Here is a 10,619-nt window from a genome sequence, read left to right on the forward strand (position 1 = left end):
TTAACTACAACCCTGCTTTGGCTCACCGTCAGCTTGGGTTCCCCCTTAAAGGATAAACCTAACAACATTTTGTTGGAAGGCTTGATTTTTCAAGAGGGTAAAGATCCCCAAAACTTGAAGGATAGGATGGTCCGCGCCTGGTGCAAGGTTCATAGGAAAGGGAGGATTGAGCTTGGTCCGAAGAATTGTGTTGCTTTGGAACCTTACACCTCTTGGGTAAGGAAAAGAGCTCTTGAGTACCGCATGCCATACAAGTATCTGATACCTACCCCTATGGTTATGGTTGGGCCTTCAACCCTCCCTAATCAAGGAGTAGAGGAGTTGAGAGACGAAGACCGTTCACGTGCTTGGGTTCGGGAGCATGAGGAGCTTCTTCAACAGCTCAAAGATAAGGATGCAGTGATAGAGTTTCTAGAGCATTAGGTTATTGATGAACCCAATGATGTGGTTACTTCTCTCCTTCCTCACTCATCTAGGTTTTGGCAGAAGATATATGATCAGCTCACCAAGGAGAAGGTCGATATGGAAGCAGCTTATGAGCGAGAGGTGAAGAGGCTTCGTGCGACGTATCTTCCAATCTCGAAGGCTTTGGACGATTGCTTCTAGGGCTCCATAGGATGTTTATTCTCCTTTTCCCTTCTATTGTATTTGGTTACCGGAACTGTACTACTTCTCTGGTGTAAAAAGTTTCCAAATATTATATTGCTATGAGTATTCCACGTATGTCTTAAAAAGTTCAATATTTTTAAAACATTTGCAAATAGATATTTATAAAGTTCCTCTGATAAAAACAAATCATATGCACGAGCATTGCATGCATCATATGCATAAGCAGGTTTTGGTTCCGAGCTCTGATACAGTGGTCTAACTCTTTGCTCTTCATTTATTTTGAAGACAAGCTGACGCACCGATACAACACCCGATCAAATCACCAGAAGATCATGGAATACCTCGAACAAGAGAACAGAGATCTGAAAGAGGAAATTGCCAGGCTGACTGCCATGATGGAGTCAGTTCTTGTCGCGCAAAGTCAAGCTTCTCCAACTCCTGCAACTCCTCTCGCGAGGACTGTCGTCTCCGAAGTGGTTACTTCAACAGTGCCTGCTGCCACAACCCACTTCGCTCCTAATATGCCTACTGGATTCCCTTGGGGAATGCCATCTAATTTTGTTCCAGAGGGTTTCGCTCCCACCTTTGCTTCTATGCCGGCATCTAGCTCGGTCCTGTCTGTACCGCCACCCGTAGTGCATACCTTACCTCGTGTGGAAGACACCATTTATCATTCCAAGCCATTTGAGGGCCCGAACGTATATGAGAAAATGGATGAGATGAAAGATCAATTTCCTGAGTTGTGCAAGGAGTTGAAAACTTTGAGAGGTAAGGACCTTTTTGGGAAGAGTGCTGCTGAGTTGTGCTTAGTTCCCAACGTGAAGATCCCAGTCAAATTCAAAGTGCCTGACTTTGAGAAGTACAAGGGAAATACATGTCCACTCAGCCATCTTGTGATGTATGCTCATAATATGTCTACCCAAACAGATAACGATCAATTACTGATTCACTATTTTCAGGACAGCCTGACAGGTGTTGCGCTCCAGTGGTATATGGGGATGGAGAGTGCAAGCATCCGCACTTTCAATGATCTAGGAGAGGCGTTTGTGAAATAGTATAAATACAATGTGGATATGGCTCTAAATAGAGATCAGCTGAGGGAAATGTCCTAGAAAGATAAGGATACCTTCAAGGAATATGCCCAGAGGTGGCAAGAACTGGCAGCTTAGATAGTGTCGCCCTTGGAGGAGAATGAGATGATAAAGATCTTCTTGAAGACTTTGAGCTCTTTCTACTACGTGCGCATGATTGTTAGTGCTCCCTCGGATTTTACCAAAATGGTAAATATGGGGATAAGGCTAGAAGAGGGAGTCCGTGAAGGACGGTTGTCCCGTGGTGATGACCATACGGAAAAGAAATATGAGGGATTTCCAAGAAGAAAGAAGGGGAGACTCATGTTGTTTCTTCCCATGTTAAGAGAAGGCCCTCTGTGAAGAGGAGAGAAGTCCGACCAACTGTTAACCAACACCAGGTGGCTCATATAGCATCTGCTTTCAGAGAAGTTCAACAACAATCACAACAACAACATCGTCAACAACAGCAGGCTTACCAGCCTCGCAACAATAACAACACCAACATCAGCAACTATGAGAGGAAGAGGGTGACTTTTGACCCGATTCCTATGACCTATGCTGAACTTTATCCTTCCTTAATCGATAGGAAGTTGATAACTCCTCGTGATCCTCCTGTTGTGCTAGCCAATCCCCAATGGTGGTACAAGCCTGAACTTCACTGTGTGTATCATTCCGGTGCTCCCATACATGATGTGGAGAAGTTTTTTCCTTTAAAGACCAAGGTGCAAGACCTTGTGAGGAGTGGGATACTATTCTTCGAGGACGCAGGCCCAAATGTGAAAAAGAACCCATTGCCCGAGCATGGGAAAGCAGCTGTCAATATGGTTCAGGGGTGCCCTGGTAAATACAAAATCCTTTATGTGAATGACATAAGGCAGTCCTTAGTAGAGATGCATAGGTTGTTGTGTGAGCACAATCACTATGAGCATGATCATGATAAGTTCCAGGTGTCCACTGTTAATGAAAGAGGATGTCGTCAAGTGAGAAAGGACATCCAAGAGATGATAGACCAAGGGATGATTGATATACTTCAGAATCGTAATGAGGATGAAGTCGATGTTATCACTCCAGTGTTCAAAATTCTTGATCCTGTTGTCATTAAGTATGATGGCAGCAAGAAGAAGGTGTCGCCAACTCTTGTGATCAAGCCAGCAGGCCCTGTCTCGTATGTGTCAGATAGAGCGGTTTTGTACCATTATAATGTTGTTATGTTAGAAGATGGGAAGGAGGTGTCATTGCCCTCAACCTCTGTTGTAAGCATTTCTGACGTTAGTGGAGTGACCCGTAGTGGTCGTGTTTTCTCGGCTTAGCCAAAATCCCATGAAGATGTCGTGAAGAGAGTTGTTGTCATTCCTGTCGGTCTCGTGGGGGCTTCTTCTAATCAGTTTGTTATTGTTGTGAAGGGTGTTGACCCTGTTGTTGACAAATCTGTTAAAGCTCCTATCCTGGTTGGCCAGTCTGGCATGTTGAAAGAGGATGGTGATGAGATGCTAAGGCTCATCAAGAGGAGTGAGTACAATGTTCTGGATCAGTTGCTTCAAACTCCATCAAAGATATCTGTCTTATCTTTGTTGATGAATTCAGAGCCACACCGTGAAGCTTTGCAAAGGGTGTTGGATGTGGCGTACGTGGATCACGATGTCACGATTGAGAAGTTTGATAGCATTGTTGCAAATATAACCGCCTGTAACAATTTGAGCTTCTGTGATGATGACCTTCCCGAGGAGGGAAAAGACCACAATTTGGCTTTACATATCTCCATGAACTGTAAAGACGATGCCCTGTCCAATGTGTTAGTGGATACAGGGTCATCACTTAATGTATTGCCAAAATCCACTCTTGCCAAACTTTCATATCAGGGACCTCCCATGAGGCAGAGTGGAGTAGTAGTGAAAGCTTTTGATGGATCGCGTAAAACTGTGATTGGTGAATTAGACCTCCCAATCAAGATTGGACCTAGTGATTTCCAGATCACTTTCCAGGTCATAGATATACATCTGTCATATAGTTGTTTGCTTGGTAGACCATGGATTCACGAGGCAGACGCCATGACATCCACCCTACACCAAAAGTTGAAGTTCGTTAAGAACAAGAAGTTGGTGGTGATAGGGGGAGAGAAGGCTCTCTTGGTCAGCCATTTATATTCCTTTTCCTACATTGATGCTGAGGATGAGGTTGGAACTCCGTTCCAAGCCTTATATGTTGCTGAGCCTTCTAGGAAAGGTCTTTCTTCATTTGTCTCCTATAATAACGCGAAGTTGGCCATTGAGCATGGTGCAACTGCTGGTTTGGGGAAAATGATAGAGATGGAAGATAATAAGTCTCGGGATGGTATAGGGTATTCTTCTGGTGTTTCCAATGATCTTGGGTTGTTTTAGAGTGGAGGTTTCATCCACACCATTGAAGATCAGGAAGTTGCTGCCATCATTGAAGAAGATGAAGAGGAAGACCTTGGCAACTTTGTCATACCTGGTGGAATCTGCAATAATTGGGTCGTTGTTGATGTTCCAAAAATTATCCATAAGTCAACGTAATGTGTTCATTTTGTTTAAAACCCTTCTCCCGTGCCAAAAGGAGAAGTGAAGACATTGTTGGCATAATTGATTAATACAATGATATTCATTCAATAATCGCATGTTAAATGTTTGTTTTTCAAATTATTTTTCATTTTTGCTTTTCTCATGAAATTGGTGATCACCATAAAACCCTAAAAAAAGCATAAAATCAATTTTCCATTTGCATAATGATTTGCCTTGTTTGAATTTTGAGGTCTCTTTTATACTCAAAATCATTATGCAGGTTAATCAAACCCATTGAACATAATGATTCAACACCATCTCCCAACTTTGAGTTCCCTGTATTTGAGGCAGAAGAAGATGATGTTGAAGAGATTCCTGATGAGATTACCCGTCTGCTTGAGTACGACGAAAAGATCATTCGGCCACATCTTGAGAATCTGGAAACAGTCAACTTGGGGTCTGAAGACTGCATTCACGAAGTGAAGATTGGGGCACTCCTTAAAGAGTCTGTTAAGAAGGGGTTAATTGAGTTGCTACGAGAACATGTCGACGTCTTTGTCTGGTCGTATGAAGACATTCCTGGTCTAGATACTGATATCATGCAACATTTCTTGTCGTTGAAGCCTGAGTGTGTGCCTGTGAAGCAGAAGCTCAGAAGAACTCATCCTGATATGGCAGTGAAGCTTAAAGAAGAAGTTCATAAGCAAATTGATGTGGGGTTTCTGGTGACTTCTACATATCCTCAATGGGTGGCCAATATTGTGCTTGTACCTAAGAAAGATGGAAAAGTCTGAATGTGTATGGATTACCGTGACTTGAATAAAGCTAGTCTAAAAGATGATTTTCCTCTACCACACATTGATATGTTGGTAGACAATACAGCTAAGTTCAATGTCTTTTCATTTATGGACGGATTTTTCGGTTATAATCAGATTAAAATGGCACCCGAGGATATGGAGAAGACAACATTCATCACACCTTGGAGAACATTTTGTTATCGAGTGATGCCCTTCGGTTTGAAGAACGTCGGAGCCACGTATCAACGTGCTATGACTACCTTGTTTCATGACATGATGCACAAAGAGATCGAGGTGTATGTCGATGATATGATTGTGAAGTCGAAAACGGAAGTTGAACATGTAGAACACTTGCTGAAGCTTTTCTAGCATTTGAGGAAGTACAAACTCCGCTTGAATCCGAACAAGTGTACATTTGGAGTTCATTCCGGCAAGTTATTGGGCTTTATTGTCAGCGAGAGAGGTATTGAAGTTGATCCTGCCAAGGTCAAAGCAATACAAGAGATGCTTGTGCCCAAAACTGAGAAACAAGTCAGAGGTTTTCTTGGCCGCTTGAATTACATTTCAAGATTTATATCCCACATGACTGCCACATGTGCGCCTATATTCAAGCTCCTCCGGAAAGATCAGCGTCATGATTGGACCGAGGATTGGCAAAAGGCCTTTGACAGTATCAAAGAGTATTTGTCTGAGCCTCCGATTCCGTCTCCGCCTATTGAAGGGAGACCATTGATTATGTACTTAACTGAGCTTGATGACTCCATGGGTTGTGTCCTTGGTCAGCAAGATGAATTAGGAAAGAAAGAGTATGCGATATACTACTTGAGTAAGAAGTTCACCGACTGTGAGTCTTTGTACTCAATGCTTGAAAAGACATGTTGTGCTTTGGCTTGGGCCGCTAAGTGTTTACACTAGTATATGTTGAATCATTCAACTTGGTTGATATCCAAAATGGATCCGATCAAGTATATCTTTGAGAAGCCTTCTTTAACTGGGAGGATTGCCCGTTGGCAGATGTTGTTATATGAGTATGATATTGAGTATCGAGCTCAAAAACCTATTAAAGGTAGTATCTTGGCGGATTATTTGGCGCATCAACCAATTGAAGATTATCATTCCGTGCAATACGACTTCCCGGATGAGGAGATTCTGTATTTGAAAATGAAAGATTGTTATGAGCCTACGCTCAATGAAAGGCTAGAGCCTGGTTCCCGATGGGGTATGGTGTTCGATGGCGCTATCAATCAGTATGGAAATGGTATAGGGGCAGTGATTATCACTCCTCAAGGCACATATTTTCCTTTTACTGCAAGGCTAACTTTCAAATTCACGAATAATATGGCGGAGTATGAGGCTTGTATTATGGGTTTGGAAGAATGTATTGATCTTAGGATCAAATATCTTGATGTTTATGGCGATTCAGCCCTTGTTGTTAATCAGATTAAGGGTGAATGGGAGAAGAATCAGCCTGGCCTCATCCCATACAGAGATTATGCGAGGAGGATTTCAACTTTCTTCACTAAAGTTGACTTTCATCATATTCCTCGAGATGAGAATCGGATGGCAGATGCTCTCACTACGCTTGCTTCAATGATTGCTGTCAATTATTGGAATGAAGTCCCCAACATTATCGTGATGCGCTTGGATAGACCAACTCATGTGTTTGCAGTTGAGGAGGTGAAAGATGATAAGCCGTGGTATTATGATATCAAGTGTTTTCTCCAAAGTCAGACTTACCCGCCTGGGGCATCTGTTAAAGACAAGAAGACTTTGAGAAGATTATCTGGCAGTTTCTACCTTAATGGTGATGTGCTTTACAAGAGGAATTTTGACATGGTTCTGCTCAGATGCGTGGATAGACACGAAGAAAACCTGTTGATGACTGAAGTCCATGAGGGTTCATTTGGTACTCATTCCAATGGACATGCTATGGCGAAGAAGATGTTGAGTGCAGGCTACTATTGGCTAACAATGGAGTCTGACTGCTGCAAGTTTGTGAAGAAATGCCACAAGTGTCAAATTTATGCGGAAAAGATTCATATTCCCCCGACACTTCTGAATGTTATTTCCTCACCATGGCCTTTCTCCATGTGGGGAATTGACATTATTGGCATGATTGAACCTAAGGCGTCGAACGGTCACCATTTTATTCTCATAGCCATTGATTACTTCACCAAGTGGGTTGAAACGGCATCATATGCAAATGTGACCAGGTAGGTGGTTGTGAAGTTTATCAAGAACCAACTCATATGTCGATATGGTGTGCCAGACAAGATCATTACTGATAATGGGTCTAACTTGAACAATAAGATGATGAAAGAATTGTGCAACGAGTTCAAGATTGCACATCATAATTCTTCTCCCTATAGACCCAAGATGAATGGGGTTGTTGAAGCTGCTAACAAGAACATCAAGAAGATTATTCAGAAGATGGTTGTTACATACAAAGATTGGCATGAGATGTTGCCATTTGCTTTGCATGGTTATCATACATCTGTCCGCACTTCAACAGGGGAAACCCCTTTTTCCCTTGTATATGGCATGGAGGTTGTGCTCCTCGTAGAGGTCGAGATCCCATCAATGAGGGTCTTGATGGAAGCCAAGTTGACTGAGGCTGAATGGGTTCAGAGTCGTTATGACCAACTGAATTTAATTGAAGAGAAGAGATTAACTGCCATGTGCCATGGTCAGTTGTATCAGCAAAGGATGAAGAAAGCCTTTGATAAAAAGGTCAAGCCTCGTATGTTCCGAGAAGGTGACCTCTTGCTCAAGAAAGTCTTTCCTTTCGTGCCCGATTCCAGGGGCAAGTGTACTCCAAAATTTGAAGGCCCATACGTTGTTAAGAGACCCTTTTCAGGCGGTGCTCTGTTGCTCATAACTATGGATGGGGAGGATTTCACTCGTCCTGTGAATTCAGATGTAGTTAAGAAATACTTCTCCTAAAAACAAAAATAGAATAGCTCGCTAAGTTGAAAACCCGAAATGGCGGCTTAGGCAAAAATGAGCGTCTCGGTGGATTGAAAACCCGAAAGGGCGATCCAGGCAAAAGTTAGAGACATGAAAAAAAATGAATATGTATATCCCGCTAGATTGAGTACCTCACCCTTGGGCAATCTAGGTAAAAATTAAGGATTTGGCAAGTAACTGCATTCTGACAAGACTTTGTTCTACAGCTGTCATCCGTTAAACATTCTCGCTCAATCATCATCGACTAAAGTTTCGAATACAGTGGATTCAGAGTTGGTGGAGAAATGGTCATTATGTTCAGCGTAGCCCTTTTCCATGTATATCACCAATTTCAAATTTGTAAAGATCCATGGAGTCTCGCCATTTGTGAACTACCATTCTCTTAAATAAAATTGAGACTTTATCCAATTCTTGGCACTCTTATTTGTTTCTGTTTAACAAATGTTTGCATGTTTTAATTGATAAATATCATTGTTTTAAACAAATAAAGTTTTCATAAATAAACCGTTTTAGACAAAATGAACATTCACAAATGATTGAAAAGATAAGTGGGACGTCCTCAGTGTTTTCCCAAGGATAGTATGATTACCAAAAGGTAAGATATTTATTCATATTCTGGCTTTTTTTATATCCTCTTCATCAACTTTCAAGTTGTTTCCCCAGCAAGCGTAGGAAGAGTGATACATCATCAGCTTCCCAGAGAGTCTAGCACTAGCATTTGTGTTTTATCAATTATATGGTTGTTATCCCTTGTGTGGACTAACCTAAAATCCCTTATAGATTGATAAAAGTTGATATGCTATCTACTCACGAGGAAGTTTGTCTTTCCCCGACATGAGTAGAAGTCCCCAGCGGAGTAAGCATGTGTTCACTGCAGAGCTATCATTCCAGATATTTGTCTCCTCGGTAGGAAGTTGCCTAGCATAATTGATGAAGGGCTTGTTTCCCTTTCCATCCCCAGTATGTCGCCTGTAGATGAAGGATTCATTTCCATTTTCCCCAGCCATGGTAGTTCTCTCGAGAGCATTTACAGCTTATCCCCAGTAGGGTTGCCAGATCAGAGTTTGATGTTTGTATCTCCTCCGAGTCTGAAGATTCTTCTAGCATTCAGAGCTGGTGGTGAAGATATTTATTTCCTTCCCTAGTGGAGCAAAATGCTATTTTTTTCCCTTTGCAAAGTTTCCTCTCCAGCAGATAGAATAAAGTGTTTTGATTGGTGCACATCTGGTTGGTGGTTGTTCCCCACGGAGTTCCATGTCATTCCTTGATAAGCTTCCCCAATAGAGTTTCTTCTCTGGCGGGTCTTATTGTTATTCAACCACCTATCCCCATCAGAGTTTGAGTTCTCTGTGTGATTCTCTTCTTTCGCTGCTCCTGAATACATCTTCTTTGTATCCTTAGTGAGTGTAGCTTTGGGATAGGGTGTGATATCCCTGATGATTTATTTTTCGTCCTGCTCGGGTTGTTCCCAAGCTGAGTTCTCCAGTAGGCTTCGCCCTTCTTATCGAGACGTTGGCCGAGCGTTCGCTCGCGATTCTTGGACTTGTTTGTGTTAGATATGTCTGTTTGTCAATATTAATCATGCATGAATTATGCATATACATGCACAATCATAACATTAAGATATTCATGATTGCATTCTTTGCCATATATCTTCGCTTGTTATCTCCTGCCATTGGTGAAATGTTCTTCCCCAAGCTGATGTTTGTGTCTGATCTCTCCATATAGAGTCAGCCCCGTAGGCAGAAAGTGTCTATCTTTTTCTTCTTTCTTCCCCACTGAGTTATGTCCTCGTGGATGATTATTGTTTCAGTTTCCTTCCCAGTTGTGTATCGGGATGGAATTACTCCCCTGAGTTATATCCTCATCGGGTTGAGTCTTGTTTGATTGTGTCTTTCTAGTTTGTTCCTGGATTGACTTCCTTTCTTGTTATCCCTTACAGTTCCATGTGGTTCGGTTGTTCAATTGCTCAGTAACCAGTAATTGTTCATTCTTTCCCCAGTGGATTTTGTGGCCTTCTACCCGGTAACCGGTAGTTGTAAGTCCTATTTCTGTGGGTTTCTACCCAGTAACCAGTAGATGTAATCCCCTCTTTGTTGGTTATCTTTACCCAGTAACCGGTATTGATATTCCTTCGTTTTCGAGTATACCACCCAGTAACTGGTGATATATCTCTTGGATAATTGCTTTTGTCAGGCAATTTATCCCTGGTGATTCATATTTCATTTACCCTTGTTTGGTGATGATTGTTTCCCCTTCTAATTGGTCGTCATTTTATACCCAGTAACCGGTATCCCGATGTCCTTTCTTTTCGGTCGATTTATCCTTCATTAACCCAGTAACCGGTTGTGGATGATCTTCCATGCGAGTATGTTACCTATGTTTTACCCATATAACGGTAGTAGATAATATGTCTCATGCACTCTTCAGTTGAAGTATTTTTCTTCCTCAGTCGAGTAAGATTCGTATTTCCTTGTGGAATCGAATGTCCATCTTGTAAGTCGAGTTTTCTTTTTCATCCCTCCTTTCGGATGATGAGTGTCTTGGATATGTTCCCAATTCACGCCTGGTTGGTCACCTATTATATACCCAGTAACCGGTATCCCTGGTGTTCCTTTCTTCTGCTCCCTATTATGACTTTTTGTCCCCTATGG

This window comes from Lathyrus oleraceus, chromosome 2 (assembly GCF_024323335.1).
Source record: "Lathyrus oleraceus cultivar Zhongwan6 chromosome 2, CAAS_Psat_ZW6_1.0, whole genome shotgun sequence".
Taxonomy (NCBI): Eukaryota; Viridiplantae; Streptophyta; class Magnoliopsida; order Fabales; family Fabaceae; genus Lathyrus; species Lathyrus oleraceus.